The 16,251-nt window shown below is 39.2% G+C and overlaps 1 protein-coding gene across 4 annotated transcripts in view; it reads left to right on the top strand.

The window, feature by feature from the left end:
* DMD (dystrophin) overlaps positions 1–16,251 on the top strand; it is a 1,834,617-nt gene that overhangs the window by 1,294,885 nt on the left and 523,481 nt on the right. The gene's annotated exons all lie outside the window — the stretch shown is intronic.

The following is a 16,251-nucleotide window of genomic DNA, read 5'->3' as shown; positions in this document are numbered from 1 at the left end:
AAAGGAAATAATATTTGTTTAATGGCCATGTTTTATCAAGCATCACGCATGGTGCTTTCGATGCATTTAATTCTCTCCAACCTCATATTTATGGGTCAGTTGGGAAAGACCTTAAATGCTAAGCAGAGAAGTAGCACAGTGGGAACTTGATTAGATTGAATTTTTGATTAAAACCCTGTATAGATTTTTTTTTCTGGTGGAAAAAGGCCTTCTGCTAAACAATTGTCTGAATCACAAATTAGCTATGTCATCTGAGAAAAAGAGCCTTACATTGTGGTTTTCTTGGATGAAGTGGCTTCCATTTCTAAATTAGTCAGTGTTTAGGCTGTGCCGAGCTACATAGCATATGTGTTTGTGCTAGGTTTATTTAAAAAATAAACCCTGATTTCTCAAGAATTTAACATAATAATGATTAATTCCTTGGTTGTGTCATAGTACAGTGCAGGTTGAAGAGTCCTTCCTGGGAGCGCTCTCATAAATAGTGACTTGAGGAATCCAGGCTTTTCCAATTTTGTGAAACTGTCATCTTGAACTCATGGCTGCCCCAGGTCACTGCAGGAGAGTAAGAGAAAACGTGGCCAGTTCATCCATGGGGTTCTATGGACAGCCCTGGAGATTATGTACATCATCGCTTCCACCCACATCCCATTGAGCAGAACATGCTCCCAATTTAACATCAGGAAGAGTAAATGGGAAAAGTGAGCTAGTGAGTTTTTAGCCAGACTCTGCCGTAGCTACTTCTCCAAAGGACCTGAGCTGCTATGAGGACAAGATTTTTGTTTACATGACAAGAATGTTAGAAAGTCCCATAGGATTTTATAGGCTTATCATTAGCTCTGTTGGAAGCAATTATTTCTTTCACGTGGTAGGTACATGTGGCCACTAAGATTTTCTCCTTGGGGTGAAAAGATGTAGGAATTTCTAATGATGATGTTCCCAATTCTTGGTTTGACTATGGGAAATATAGAATTCACGTAGCCACTCTTGAAGGCTGTGGTCTTACCCGTAAGGTATTCGGTATGCTATGTGATTTGCTTTTCCTCTCCAAAAATTGAGGATTCTACGAATCTAGCAGATCTTGAAACAGAGTGGTTAACTGGTGGAGAGGAATTAACAAGGGAAAAGAGTTTGGACTGGACCCTTGAGTTGGAAGAAGGGAAGAAGAGATGACAGGCATATAGTGATAAATTTGATAAGGACAAGAAGACTCTGCAAGTTGGCACATGAGAAATCTTAAAACCTACAAGAATCTTAAAGTGATGGCAAGAGTGATTAGGGTTTTATAGCTCTTAGAAAAGCAAGGGGCTTAAAAATAAGAGATGAAAAGAGTTGCAAAAGAGAATATGAAAGGATAAAAGAAAACAATTTCATCGTCAAAATAAGTAATGTGTTTTAAATACCTAAAACAGAGACGAGATGGTATTATAATCGCTCTCCTTGTCATACTTTTAAAATAAAAATTTTGCTTTTGAATTGTCTTTCTAAAATGCCATGATAAAAGTGGCTGAGCCGTTATCTATAGAAACTGATGTTTTTGTTTGTGTTATATGTTCAGGAATTAAATTATATATATATATATATATATATATTGGGGCGCCCGGGTGGCTCAGTCGGTTGAGCGTCCGACTTCGGCTCTGGTCACGATCTCAACGGTTTGTGAGTTCGAGCCCCGTGTTGGGCTCTGTGCTGACAGCTCAGAGCCTGGAGCCTGCTTCGGATTCTGTGTCTCCCTCTCTCTCTCTGTCCCATCCCCACTCATGCTCTGTCTCTCTCTGTCTTAAAAATAAATAAAACATTAAAAATTAATTAATTAATTAATTATATATAATTTCAGTGTAAGTTCATTATATAAAGATGACCAAAGCTGTAATTTTCCCATCCATTTCATAAATGACATATGCTAAAGCTAAAAGTAATTCAAGTGCTAATACTAACATTTGGCTAGTACTTGCTCTTTGTCAAAAATTGTGCTAATCACTTCACATATATTGGCTTATTTCACCATCTCAAGAACCTTCCATGGAAACTACTATTGTTCCCTATTTACAGGTGAGAAAATTGAAGGCCAGAGAAGTTCAGAAACTCCTCTTCAAAATCACAGAGTTAGGATGTGAATGCATAGCACTTACTCTTGTAGATGACCTCACATATGTTCTCTTCTACCCATTGTCTTCTATGTGGCTAAGACAAATCAAGAAGACACTGTAAAGATCAGAAAGGGAGACACCTGTCATTATGAATTGACCAATAAGATCGTATAAGCCAACAGGCAGAAAATGAAAATAATGAAAATAGTATACAGGGAACAGGTTTTCATATTATGTTTTACTATGAAAAGCTAAAAAGACAGTTGCAAAGTATATCCCCTTTTTTAATGGAACTACAATTTTTAATTCTTCTAAAAGTCAGAGAACATAGGGCTGCCCGGGTGGCTCAGTCGGTTAAGCGTCTGACCTCAGCTCCGGTCGTCATCTCATGGTTCATGAGTTCAAGCCCCACGTCGGGCTCTGTGCTGACAGCTCAGAGCCTGGAGCCTGCTTCGGATTCTGTGTCTCCTTCTCTCTCTCTGCCCCTCGCCCACTCATTCTGTGTGTGTGTCTCTCTCTCAAGAAAGGAAATAAACAATAAAAAACATTTAAACGTCAGGAAGCATATAAAATGGAGATCTGGCCCTGATGCCTAATATGTTATCACTACTGAGTGGTAATGGTTGGCTTATCACTTACAATCGCCTTTTATGAAGAGAGGGTGAAAATAGACATAAAGAGGCATTGGATAATTTGAGCAGGATCTCCTTGCTCCATAAACCCTTTCGGAGTCTAAGTGCCTAAGATCAGAAGCGAGCTGGTGAGCCTGGTGAGGCAGTCATCAGGCTGTGGCTACAGAGCTGGAGAGCTGTGATTGAAGCAGGCAGCCTCCCTTGCAGCAGCCCTCACTGTCACAACGCAACGGTTTCAAAGGCAAGCCCTAGTAGGATTCTACTCTGAAAACTTAAGCCCGTCGCCATACCTGAACTAAAGAAAAATTTGTCTACCATTCTGATATTTTGATGATTCATAATTGCTCATCTTGGCCCCTAATCTCTGCCATTTATTGTCTACGTGTCTTAACTGTCCTGTAATGTGGACAAAATTTGGAATTCTGATTTCAACCTTGGTATCATCGTATAAATATTTATATGTATTTCTCTATATAACGTTTAATAATGATCATTTTAAATTATTTTCAATATCTCATTAAGGCCCATCCTTAACCACTTCCTTACCGATTGGACATTCAGGCAGCCTCGTCCTCTGGGTTAAAAAAAAAAAAAAAGTAGTGGAGACAAAATGGGGACAGTAATCACCCCTTCACAGAATAGGAATGAAATCTGAGATAACATCTGGGGAAAGTCCATCTTGAAAGCATGATGTGGCTGGAAGGAGACAGCAACAGGACAGTCTAGATTTGTCCAAAGAACAAGCTGTAGATAGCGCATTGTGTCAATAAGTAGTCAGCAGGTGGTTAAGAGATGCCCATTGTATACGTATAATTTCTCTCCGGCATATCCCGTAACTTTTTGGAAACAAAAACATAATGGGAGTTAGTAGTTGATTTTGTTAACCACCTGGCTTCATTTGACCTTCTCCATGGCCCTAATAAAACAATAATGTTTTTTTGAGACGGAAAGACAGATGTCAGGGCAAATCATACAGGATTTCCATTCTAATCAAACTCCCTTCCAATAAGCTATAACAGAATCCTATGAGAGATGCTGCCATTTAACTTTCATAAGCAGTAAGATGGTGTGACATTGGCACCTAAAACTGCTAGCAGTGGTCATCATGGGACTATTAAGATCGGTCCAAACGTGGCAATGAATTCTTTGGAAAAATTATCTCTTGGTGATTTTAAGCTTTCTTTTCCAGTGTCAAGAGAGATTTACCCAGGCTCAGAGTTTTCATTTATTTTTTCCCCTTTCAGCTTTTGAAAGAGAAATTCCTTTTTTGTCTGCTTTGTGATTGCTTTTGTGTCAAATTCAGCATAAAAGCTTTTCAAATGTGACGGCATTAGCTGTTTTGTGCTTGGCTGAGCTAAGAGTACATGAATTCAATAGAGAAGTGAAATCTTGTTTGAGCCTAGCTGATTTGGCTCTATAATACTTAAAACTATCTGAGGCGAAAAATCCAGTAATTTATCAAATTAGTAAATAAACATTTCCAAGGCTGCAAAATAGATGTTTTGAAGACGTTCTTTAGGGAACTTGAAACATAGATACACTGTAGTCGTGTAACTACTTTAAAAAGTTGTCCTTATTATATATAGTAAATACAGTAGTTCTTTGAGGGTCTCCAATTATTTTACTAGGAAAGAAACCGGTGGAGAGCTTTTTCAAATACGGAAGTAGAACATTGTAGTTTTAATTATTTGGGGGGTAATGGGCGGTATTAGACAATATCCTAACCTGCCCTAAGGATACACACAGTAGTGGAAGCTGAATCCTTTTTCCATATGTTTTATTTACTTTTTGACGTGCGCAAAATTAAATCAGCAAATTGATTAACCCTGGTAGTTGGAGGTTTGGATTTCTGATACTGTAATGCAAAAATATCAGAAATCTTGCTAAGACCTGCCGCGGTTTCACGCATTTTCTTTATTCCCTTTTGTTCTCTCCTAAAGCTTCCACGTGATTAAGGAGAAAGAATCAATAACCTGATAGTACTTTTCCTCCCAAAGTATGTAGGAAGCTATTAAACTTTTCAAAGCGTACAACCAGAGTGCTTCGTACATCACTGATAGAGCAGAGGAAGTAATGGGCTAGTGTCCCCAGGTACTGCTATACCATATAAATATTTAATGCAGAGCCCCCAAGACTTGAATAGCATTATGTTCTGATTACACCATGTTTTGCCTTGTTTCCCTTTCATAGTTTAACTTCTATCATGCTTGAAAATATAATGCACCAACTGTGTAAACTCACTCCTCCATAAAAGCGACAAATTGCAAAAATGGTCAAAATCGCCTTCTCTGAACTCTGGAAATTAAGCAAAGGTTCACAACATTATGTAAACTGCTGAACTTCAGTAAGAAAAGCAGGGTTTGAGGCTTTTTAACTTGGCTCATTGCCATCACTTTCTCCCTGCTGCATCGTAGCTTTCAGAATCAGCAGCCTCAGGGCCACCAGAGAGGAAAGACCGGGAATGGACTTCATCAGAAAGACCCCTTTAATTCTCAGGGCTTTATTACTATTTGGCCTCTAGAACAAACCTGTACACAAGGCCTTGTCATTATTTGGCCTGACTTTGCACTAACTCCCCAGAAAAAGCCCTATCCTCAGAGTGTTTATCCAAAACAACCAGCAACATTGTTTAAATAGTAACTGCCTGGGACTGTGATACCAGTGGAGATAATCATGGTCTAGAGAAAAACTGAAAAGGCAGATCTGGGGAATGAGATGTCCCCAGAGGTCCTTGAAAAACTCTGACATTTTCCTGGGATATCTAGAAAGCTACATGCACATGTTGCCAAATAGAAAATATCAATACATGAATACAAATTACAAACAGGAATCAAATAGAGATTCTGGAGTGTGAGAGTGTAATGATTGAAATTCTTACTGGAGCACCTCAACCTCAGAGTTGAGCTGTCAGAAGAGTCAGTGAACTTGAAGACAGGTCAACGGCAATAATCCACACCAAGGAAAAGAGAGAAGGAAAATAATTAAAAATACAGGAAGTAAATCTGACAGAATTGAGGGGAGAAATAAACAATTCACCAAAACCAAAGGCTTCAGTCTCCTCCTTTGAGTAATGGATAGACTGAGCAGTAGATCAGCAAGGAAATAGTAGACTTAGAAAGACCCTGTGAATTAGCAAGACCTAGCACTCTTCTGTAGAACATCCCACTCAGTAATAACAGAGTATACATTCTTTTCAATTGCACGTGGAACATTCTGTAGGATAGATGATACACTAGGTCACAAAAGAAGTCTCAATACATTTAAAAGGATTATAATCACATAATGTAGGTCCTCTAGCCATAAGTAAATAAAATTAAAAATCAATAAAAGCAAATTTGGGAAATACGCCGATATGAGAAAATGATACAGTACGTTCTTAAATAACCAATGGGTCAAAAAATAAATCACTAAGGAAATGCAAAAATACTTTGAAATGAATGTGAATAAAAACACAACACACTGAAACTTGTGAGGTGCAACTAATGAATTTTGAGAGTGAAATTTATCGCTATAAATACCTCAGTTAAAAAAGAAGAAAGATCTCAAATAAGTAACCCAATCTTCTACCTTAAGAAACTAGAAAAAGAAAATTGAACCTAAAGCAAGCAGAAGGAAGGAAATAATAAAGATTAGAGTGAAATCAAGGAAATAAAGAAAAGAAAACTGAGGGAAAATCAGGAAAATTAAAAGTTAGTTATTGAAAAGATCAACAATTTTGACAACCCTTTAACTGGACTAAGAGAGAAGAGAGAGAAGGCTCAAATTACTCACCGTAGAAGTGAAAGAGGATACAATCCTACCAAACGTATAGAAATAAAAAGGATTATAAGAGGATGTTATGAATGGAAGATATAAGAAATATGAATACACCTATAACAAATAAAGAAATTGAATTGATCATTTGAAAATTTTCCCAAAAAAAGACCCAAGACCAGATGGCTTCACTGGTGAACTTTACCAAGTATTTATTTTGTTTTAATTTTTTTTTTTTTTTTTTTTTTTTTTTTTTTTTAGAAAGAAAGAAAGCGTAAGCAGGGGAGAGGGGCGGAGGGAGAGAGAGAATCCATGCTGGGTGCAAGGCTCAATCCCACAACCCTGGGATCAGGACCTGAACTGAATCCAAGAGTTGGACACTTAACTGACTGGGCCACTCAGGTGCCCCCAAGATGAATTAATACCAGCTTTTCACAAGCTCTTCCAAAAATTAGAAGAGAAAGGAATACTTCCCAGCTGAAAATATCACCAGAAAAAAACTACAAACCAATATACCTCATGAATGGAGACTCAAAAAGCCTTAAGAAAAATACTCTCAAACCTAATAAAGCACCATATTAAAAGGACTGTATACCATAATCAAGTGAAATGTATTCCAGGCATGCAAAATTAGTTTAACATACAAAATTGAATCAACGTACAGATTTTCCTTGACTTACAACGGGGTTGTCTCAACAAACCCGTCCTAAGTTGTAAATATTATAAACCAAAAATGCATTCAAGACACCTTACCTGCCAACCATCACAGTTTAGCTAGCCCACCTTAAACATGCTCAGAGCATTTATATTAGCCAACGGTTAGGCAAAACCACGTAACACAAAGCGTATTTTATAATGTACGTATTTTATAATATAAAGTGTTGCATATCTCATGTAAGTTATCGACTACTGTACTGAGAGTGAAAAACAGAGCGGTTATATGGGTACAGAAAGGTCATAAGTGCATCGCTTGCTCCCCCTCATGATAACGTGGCTGATTGGGAGCTGCAGTTCACTGCCACTGCCCAGCATCAGGAGAGAGTGTCATACTGCATGTCGCTGGTCTGGGAAAAGATCAAAATGGAAAATTCAAAGTTTGCTTTCCACTGAGTATCTGTCACTTTCACATCATTATAAAAGTTTTAAAAAGTCATAAGTCAAACCATCATAAGTTGGGGCTGTCTGTAATGTATCATATCAGTAGAATAAAGGGCAAAACCCACATGGTCATCTTAATAGTTGTAGAAAACGCATTTGACAAAGTCCAAAACCCTTTCGTGAAAACGCACACACACACACACACACACACACACACACACACACACACACTCAACAAATTAGAAACAGAAGGTGTTGTAGGTTGAATAGTGTCTCCTTAAAAAGATGTGTGGAAGACCCAACCCCTGGTACTTATGAGTGTGTCCGTATTTGGAAATCGGGTCGTTGCAGATGTGATCAAGTTCAGATGAGGTCATACTAGAGTAGGCTGGGTTCTTAACCACATATGCCCGGTGTCTTTATAAAAGGAGGAAAAGAGGCATACACAGAGAGAAGAATGTCATGTGAAGACACTGACAACAGAGCAAACACTGCGTGACAACAAAGGCAGAGATTAGAGTGTGGCAGCTGTAAGTCAAGGAATACCAAGGATTGACTGGCACCACCAGAAGCTGGAAGAGGCAGGGAAGGATTCTTCCTTATAGGTTTTAGATGGAGCATAGTCTCCTGATACCTTAGTTTGGATCTATCCTCCAGAACTGTGAGACAATACATTTCATCATTTTAAGCCACCCAGTTTGTGATACTCTGTCTTGGAAGTCCTAGGAAACTAATACAGAAGGAAAATGCTTCAACCTAGTAAAGGGCATCTAAGAAAAACCTACAACTAGCATCATAGTAAAGAGAATGAATGCTTTCGCCTGTGATCACGAACAGGGTAAGGATGGCTGCTCTAACCATTTCTATTTACCACTATGCTACAAGTTCAGGCCAGGGAAACTGGGCAAGAAAAATAGATAAAAGTCTTCTAGTTTGGAAAGGAAAAAGTAAAACAATCTATTTGCAGATGACATGATCTTATATACAGAAAATCCCAAGGAATATACTAAAAGAATATTAGAACTAATAAATTCAGCAAGTTTGCAGATTGCAAGGTCAAAATACATAAATCAGTTATTTTTCTGTACATAAGCAGTGAATAACCTAAAAAATGAAATTCCGAAAGCACTCCATTTACAATAGCATCAAAAAATAAAACACTTAGGAATAAAAGAAACCCAAGACCTGTCTACTGCCAACTACAAAAAGCACTGTGGAATGAAATTAAGGAAGATCTAAATAAATAGAAAAAAATATCCCATGTTTCCGGATCAAAAGACTTAATATTGTTAAGATAGCAACATCCTCAAATTGATCTGCAGACTTCACGCGAACCTCATCAAAATTCTAGCTGGACTTTCCGCAGAAATAGTCAAGTGGCTCCTAAAATATATACTGAAATGCAAGGGACAAAGAATAGCCAAAACAGCCTTGAGAAGACAACAAAGTTAGAGGACTCACAATTCCCAATTTCGAAACTTCCTACAAAGCTACCGTCATCAAGACAATATGGAACTGACAAGAATATGGCACATAGATCGATGGAATAACATTGAAAGTCTAGATGTAAATCTTTGCATTTCAGGTCAATTGATTTTTCACAACATTGTTAAGACTTGCGAAGATTGTTAAGATGGGAAAAGAATAGTCTTTTTAAAACCTTGTGCTTGGATTATTAAATATTTGTATCCACATAATGAAGTTTGACCCGACCTGACACCATACACACAAATTCACTCAAAAATGGATTATCATAGAGCAAAATATAAGATTTAAAAATCTTACAAGATAACATAGGAGTACGATAAGTTAGGTAATGTTTTCTTATATATACGTGATACCAAAAGCAAGAGTGACAAAAGAAAACATATGTAAGTTGAACTTCATCAAAATTAAACACTTGTGCTGCAAACATTGTCATGAAGAAAGTGAAAAGACAGCCCACAGAATGGGAGAAAATATTTGCAAATACCAAATATGGGACTTATGTCCAGAATATATACAGAACTTCAGAACTCAACCAGAGCAAAAATACAACCCGATTATAAATCAACAAAGGATTTTAATAGACTCTTCTTCAAAGAGGAGGTACAAATAGCCAATAAGCCCATGAAAAGATTGTCAACACCATCAGTCGTTAGGAAAATTCAAATGAAAACCACGAGATACCACTTCATACTCACTCGGATGATTAAAATAAAAAAGACAGTAATGAGTGTTGACAAGAATGTGGAATAACCGTAACCTCATCCATTGCTGTCGGGAGTGGAAAATGGTACAACTTTGGGAAAAACTTCGGCATTAACACGAAATTACTCTCTGACCTGATAATGCCATACTCAGGTGTGTATCCAGGAGAAATAAAAACATACATGGCCACAAAACCTTATACAGATATTGGTAGCAGAGTTATTGGTAATAGCCAAGAAGTGGAGAAGCCTCACATGTTTGTCAACTAATGAATGTTTTTTTTTTTTTAAGTGTGGTATATCCAGCCATGGAATACTATTTGGCGATAAAAATTAATACAGTACTGGTACCTGGTATAACATGGGTGAACCTGAGAAACACGATGCTAGGCGAAAGAAGCCAATCACAAAAGATCACATACCATTTGAGTCCGTTTGTGTGAGGTGTCTAGTAAAAGCTAGGGGAGAGAGAGAATGGGCAGTGGAAAGTGACTATTAATGGGTACAGGGTTTCTTCTGGGTTTGAAGAAAATGTTCCAAAATTAGATTGTGGTGATGGCTTCCTAATTCGTTGAATATACTAAAAACCACTAAATTATACACTGAAAATGGGTAGATTTCATGCTACGCGAATTATTTCTCCAAGTTGCTTTCAAGAGGTATGCCTACGTGTCATTAAGATCCAGATCTTTTCTTGATTCTTCCAGTTTATAAACTGCTTTGGAAACACAGTTTCTCAACACGTATTAGCAACAGAACCTATTCTGTATGAGTTATTATACTAGCTTACTCTATCCCTGACCCTGGCCCCAGATTACGTAGATATAATAGAATTGCCCTTCTGGAGATAGGGTTGTACCTGACTAGGTGTATCTGTCAGGATGGTCTAAGTCGTACTACAGTAGCAAGATCCACGTCTAGAGGCTTAACACAAAGTTTATATTTTGCTCATGTTACGCATCCATTGTGGATTCACAAGAGGGTTCTACTTAGCTGACTCACGCAGGGACCAAAGCTGATAACAGCGGAGTCTTGATACATACTTCCATGATTCAGGAGGCAGGGAACATGAATGATGCCATCGGTTCATACAACTTCTGCCTGTAAGTTACAAGTAGTCAAAATCAGTTACATAGCCATCCTTGACTCAATGGGGGTGCACGTGGCATGATAAGGCCCCGATTGTTCGTGGAAAATAACGTCTTCTACCACAGGAGGCTCACGGGGTTGGAAAAATAGCCAAGACAAATGCCACTTTCTGAGGATCTGTCCTCTGGCATTCTCTCTGGAGTCATTTCTACCCGACCATTTCCATACCCTCTCAACCAGACTTCTCTTAGATGCCTGGAGAGGCTGGGTGATTTCTTAATTACAACACTACTTAAGCCTTTTAATAAAGTCAGCAAATTAAAGAGAGAGCCCAGATAAAGAGAATGCTTTCTAAAATGTCATAATGAAATTAAGGTAATGAAGTACCTTGCAGGGCTCTCCTCCCTTCATTTCGTATAAAACTTATTCCAAAGAAGCCAGAAGAGAAATGGGGCCTGAAAGTAAAGAGGGAGGAAAATAAATTGTATGCCATTAGTTTAATTATGAAAATTCATTACATGAAGCCATGTAAGACAGAAAATAATGGAACTCTAATGGGTTGGCCGATAACACATTTACTAGCCTGCTCTCAGCTTGTAGTCATTGTTGAAAGGACAAAAAAGTAACAACTTTGGTATGTAGTCCTCAAAGCTATTGAAAAGATTAATCATTTCCAGTAAGCTGGAAAATGAGGGCCATTTTCTTAAATAGTATCCCCTGTATAGACTGTTACCTTCTGAAACAGAGTTGGTAATGTCAGGGGTTTAATAGATGAATCTGGAAGTTAATGGTGAGAGGCTTTACTTTTGAAATAGCTTCCTTACAGATATTTTAACATTTCTATTATAAATCCATAAAGAGGTTTTGTAGGTCATTTTAATTCACACAAGCAAGCAAGAGTGTTTCTTTTTCCCAATAAAGATTTGTGGAATATTAATTCATACTTAGGACTAAATTGTTTAGTGATTTTTTTGAATAACCCAAATCTCTGTTTTTTTTCTGCTGTCTTTGTTTGGCAATGTCTTATTTTATTATACACAATAATTTTCCAATCATGCTATAATCACCAAGGAGACTATTGTATATTCTTCAGTGTTCAATTATAATAAACCCAATCATTTGCCTTAAATCCCTCTATATGGAAGCATATCTTCTTTAACTGGATTGAACCCTGAATATTGGAGTCGAGAAACCTGCATTTTGGGGACGCCTCTTTCACTGATTGGCTTTGTCACCTTCAGCAAGTCACCGAACCTTTCGTAGGTTTTGGATTATCATATGAGCAATGATGGGATTGGGTCAGAGGAAAGGAAATGGAAAGGAGTTAACAAAAGATGAGAGTGGATGCACAGGTGCGGGTTCTAGATTTGAGCGCCTAGTAATCTAAGGAGAGAGGTTTGGACTTTGTCTTGTAGGCAACAGGGAGCCATCGGAAGTAACATGGTTCCATTTGCATTTCAAAAATATCACTTGAGCAGCTGTTTCCCCGGGTGGAGGGGCTGGTTTGAGAGTGGAGGAAGTGAGTCAGTATAAAGGTGGTCGGAGAATCCAAGTGAGAAATGGTGACAGCCTAAATGCAGGCAGTGACAGCGGAGGCAGATGACTTGCTGTAAAGGAAAATTGTGATAAAACCGCTCTGCGCGCGTGCTCCCTGCCTTCTCTTCCACTGAAGGGTCAGTATGTGCGGGTGGAGAAGGTTGGGCTAACGACAGAACCTTGGAGAACATCAACACGTAAGAGAAAGATAGAAAAAAGAATAACTTAAGCCATAAGAGATTATGGAGGAGACTCATAGAGACGGGGCTAAGACATATATTGTGCACATATATTGTGTTTTTTTTAAATATAATTTATGGTCAAAATGGCTTCCATACAACACCCAGTGCTCAACCCAACAGGTGCCCTCGTCCATGCCCATCACCCACTTTCTGCTCTCCCCCATCCCCCACCCACCCTCAGTTTGTTCTCAGTATTTAAGAGTTTATGGTTTGCCTCCCTCCCTCTCTGAAAAAAAATTTTCCCCTTCCCCCTCCCCCATGGTCTTCTGTTCTGTTTCTCAAGATCTGTCTTTCTCTGACTTATTTCACTCAGCATAATACCCTCCAATTCCATCCACGTTGCAGCAAATGGCAGGATTTCATTCTTTCTCATTGCCAAGTAGTATGTCATTGTATATATAAACCACATCTTTATCCATTCGTCAGTTGATGGACATTTAGGCTCTTTCCATAATTTGGCTATTGTTGAAAGCGCTGCTAGAAACATTGGGGTAAAGTGCCCCTATGCATCAGCATTCCTGTATCCCTTGGGTAAATTCCTAGCAGCGCTACTGCTGGGTCATAGAGTAGTTCTATTTTTAATTTTTGGAGGAACCTCCACACTGTTTTCCAGAGCGGCTGCACCAGTTTGCATTCCCACCAACAGTGCAAGACGGTTCCCATTTCTCCACATCCTCGTCAGCATCTGTAGTTTCCTGATTTGTTCATTTTACATTACATGAGAACCTAAGACTTTCCACAGATGTTGGCCCTTGGTGACTGAATCAGTTAACTATTTTTGCAAACGTTCTGTATAACAAAAAACTTCAAAATGTCATTGGCACACAATAAGCATTTTTTTTCAAGAGTTGACGGCTTGGCTGGGGTGGCACTGCTTCGTGCTGCAGGTTGACTGGGGTGGCTCCCTCCATGTGTCACTCATCCTTCTCCAGGGACAGTCAGGCTAGCCCGGGGCATGTGTATCTCTTGTTGATGGCAGAAATGCATAAGGGCTAGCCCCACTGCAGGAGCACATTTCAAGCCTCTGTATCACTTCTATTGTTCCCCCATTAGGATGAGGCAAAACAAGTCATCAGGCCAAGCTCAATGTCAAGGGCCAGAAACTAAACTCTTGTCTTTTGCAGTGGGAAATTAAAAAGATAAATAGCAAAGGGCACGGCCACAGGGTGGGGTAAAGAATTGGGATCACCAATCCAATTTATACTCATGTCATGTCAGAATATTTTTTGAGGGGTGATATTGGCAAAAGACTGATTCTGATGAGTTGTAGAGTTGAAGGAATGTAATCCAGTTGAGGCCATGACTGAACATTTGCCTTCTAAGGAGCTTAATGGTGGAGGGAAAGACAATGATAGAGAGCAAGTTTTGTTGCCATTGGTTAAAGATGGGGGCGGGGGGGGGGGGACTCATGGTTGAAGGCTATGAAGGAAGACCCTACGGGGAGACGAGAGATTGAAAAGACACAAAGAGTGTGTGGAGAAAGAGCCCAGAGTAGATGACTCTTCTGACGGAGGAATCAGCTTACCAGAGTACAAGAGTCACCTGTTCCTCTGAGACTGAAGAGAAGGATACAAGATGTCGTCCGTATTTAATGAAATGTGTGCTTGTTACGTTACATTGTGTGATCCCCTTCTCTCTGGGGAGGCAGGGTCATTTGCTGTGAAACGTCCTCCAGTTTGTATCATCAGGGTTAAGTCTGGAAACCACCTGAGATATTTCAGAGGAAAGTTAATACAGATGACAGGTTCCATGGCTAATGGAGTAGCAGAGGACCCCAGTCCCGGAGGTTGGCAGTATCGGGAAACTAGTGCCACCTCGAGGGCTGAAGGGCCAACAAGTGTTACCAAAGTCCAGAAACCAGAACCATCCGGTACTAACTCGACCGCTATGGGGGCTGCACGGCAGGTAGTGACACTACAGGGAGAAGGGCTGTCCCTTAGGAAATGGAGTCACGAAGAAGACCCTGCCCACACAGAAAGAAGGGGAGATATACTTTAGTTTCACCCTTCTTTCCTCCTGTTCTTGTATGTCCTACCAAGGCCTCTCACTGTCCTAACGCACCTGGAAACCAACTAGCACGGAATCCTGAGAAAAACCCTGGTCCCCCTTATAAGGGGCTTGGTTCATCTGTAATGCTGGGTAGAGTGGGAGATTGCCAGAGAACGGATCTAAGAGCTAATCAGCTCTTCCCTGTTAGCTCACAGAACTCGATTTTTTCAAATGAATTTCTTAGTTCACGTATGCCAACACAGTATCCTAGGCAAAAGAAGAGAAACCCCCTATTAGCGCTTTTTTCTCCGTAACTATACTAGGATGCTATTTCACAATTTTCCAAGCAGTTTTATTTTGAGTTTGGCCTCATGACAAACCTGAGGCATAGGCGGAATAAGTCACTCCATCCTATTTTACACGCAACAAAACTGGGACTCAGAAGGTTAATGACTTTCTTAAGATCAAACAGCCAAACAACGGCCAAATAAGACTCCCTGGGAAGATGCCTTTTCATTACTCTGCTGTTGCCTTTCATTCGTGAAGCTCCTTGGAGTCAGTCATTAAAATTTTTAAACTCTAGCTCACCTGGAACAAATGTTAATTTCATTGGTAGGGGACTATCCCCAAACACATTTTATAAGAGAACTTAAACACTACTCACCCTTAATTTTTTTAATGATAGGTCTATGTATTTGCATTTCTCTTCTAAATTAAAGGGAGCGTTTTAGAGCTATAGCATCATAGACAATGTCGGTGAAACAGCGAGGCTCTTACTTTGCATTCGGTAGAGGCTTGCCCTGTGGTCAACAGAGTGCGGTTCATTAGGAACAGTACAATTCGTAGGACGAGAGTAGTAGCAGCAGCAGCAGCAACAGAAAGAGTAGTAACAGTGATAGCAATCAGCACGATTATTCTAGCTAATGTTTAGTTAACGCTTTGGATACGCCAGACGCCATTCCGAAGGCTCTCCCTGCATTTTCTAAATTAACCCTCATGATACTCTTTCTAGGTAAATACTGTTACTCTCCCCATTTTAAAAAGGAGGAAACTGAGGCATAGAGAGGATAATACACTTTCCCATTGGGCACATAACTAGAAAGTGGTCAAGCCAGGATTCAAACCCAGCAGGCCCAAACTTGTCACTGCTCTCTCTCTCTTCCTCTGTTGTTTTCTCCGGCGTAGGGTCAATACCCTGAAAAGAATTCTTACGAACAGAAAATAAGGGAAGACAAATATTAAAATTAGAAAGTTTTAATACTCAAAATTCTTGAAATTAATTCCGGTTGTCCCATAGTTTACAATCATTTTCCTGCCTAAAATACAGCACATAAAATACCAAGCACGTGTTACAGCAACACCATATTGGCTTTGAATATGAAGTATTTCTTCCCTGGTTGGGGACACAATCTTTTGGGAATGTAGCCTTTTATATTCTTCACAGAAAACACACACGCACATATATATATATGGACCCACAAAAATCATCTTTTTTCATAGGCTAGTGTTCACAGTATTTCAAATTTCTTCACACACTGTGATCACCATACGAACAATTCCCCGTAGGGTATACCATTGCAAATGGAATTCAGAAATAAGAAGACGTGTGTGTGAATTCTATTGTGTTTTTGAATTT

Source organism: Lynx canadensis, chromosome X (genome assembly GCF_007474595.2).
Source record: "Lynx canadensis isolate LIC74 chromosome X, mLynCan4.pri.v2, whole genome shotgun sequence".
NCBI classification, from domain to species: Eukaryota; Metazoa; Chordata; class Mammalia; order Carnivora; family Felidae; genus Lynx; species Lynx canadensis.
The sequence above is the reverse complement of the archived record's forward strand: the minus strand, read 5'-3'. Positions and strand labels throughout refer to the sequence as shown.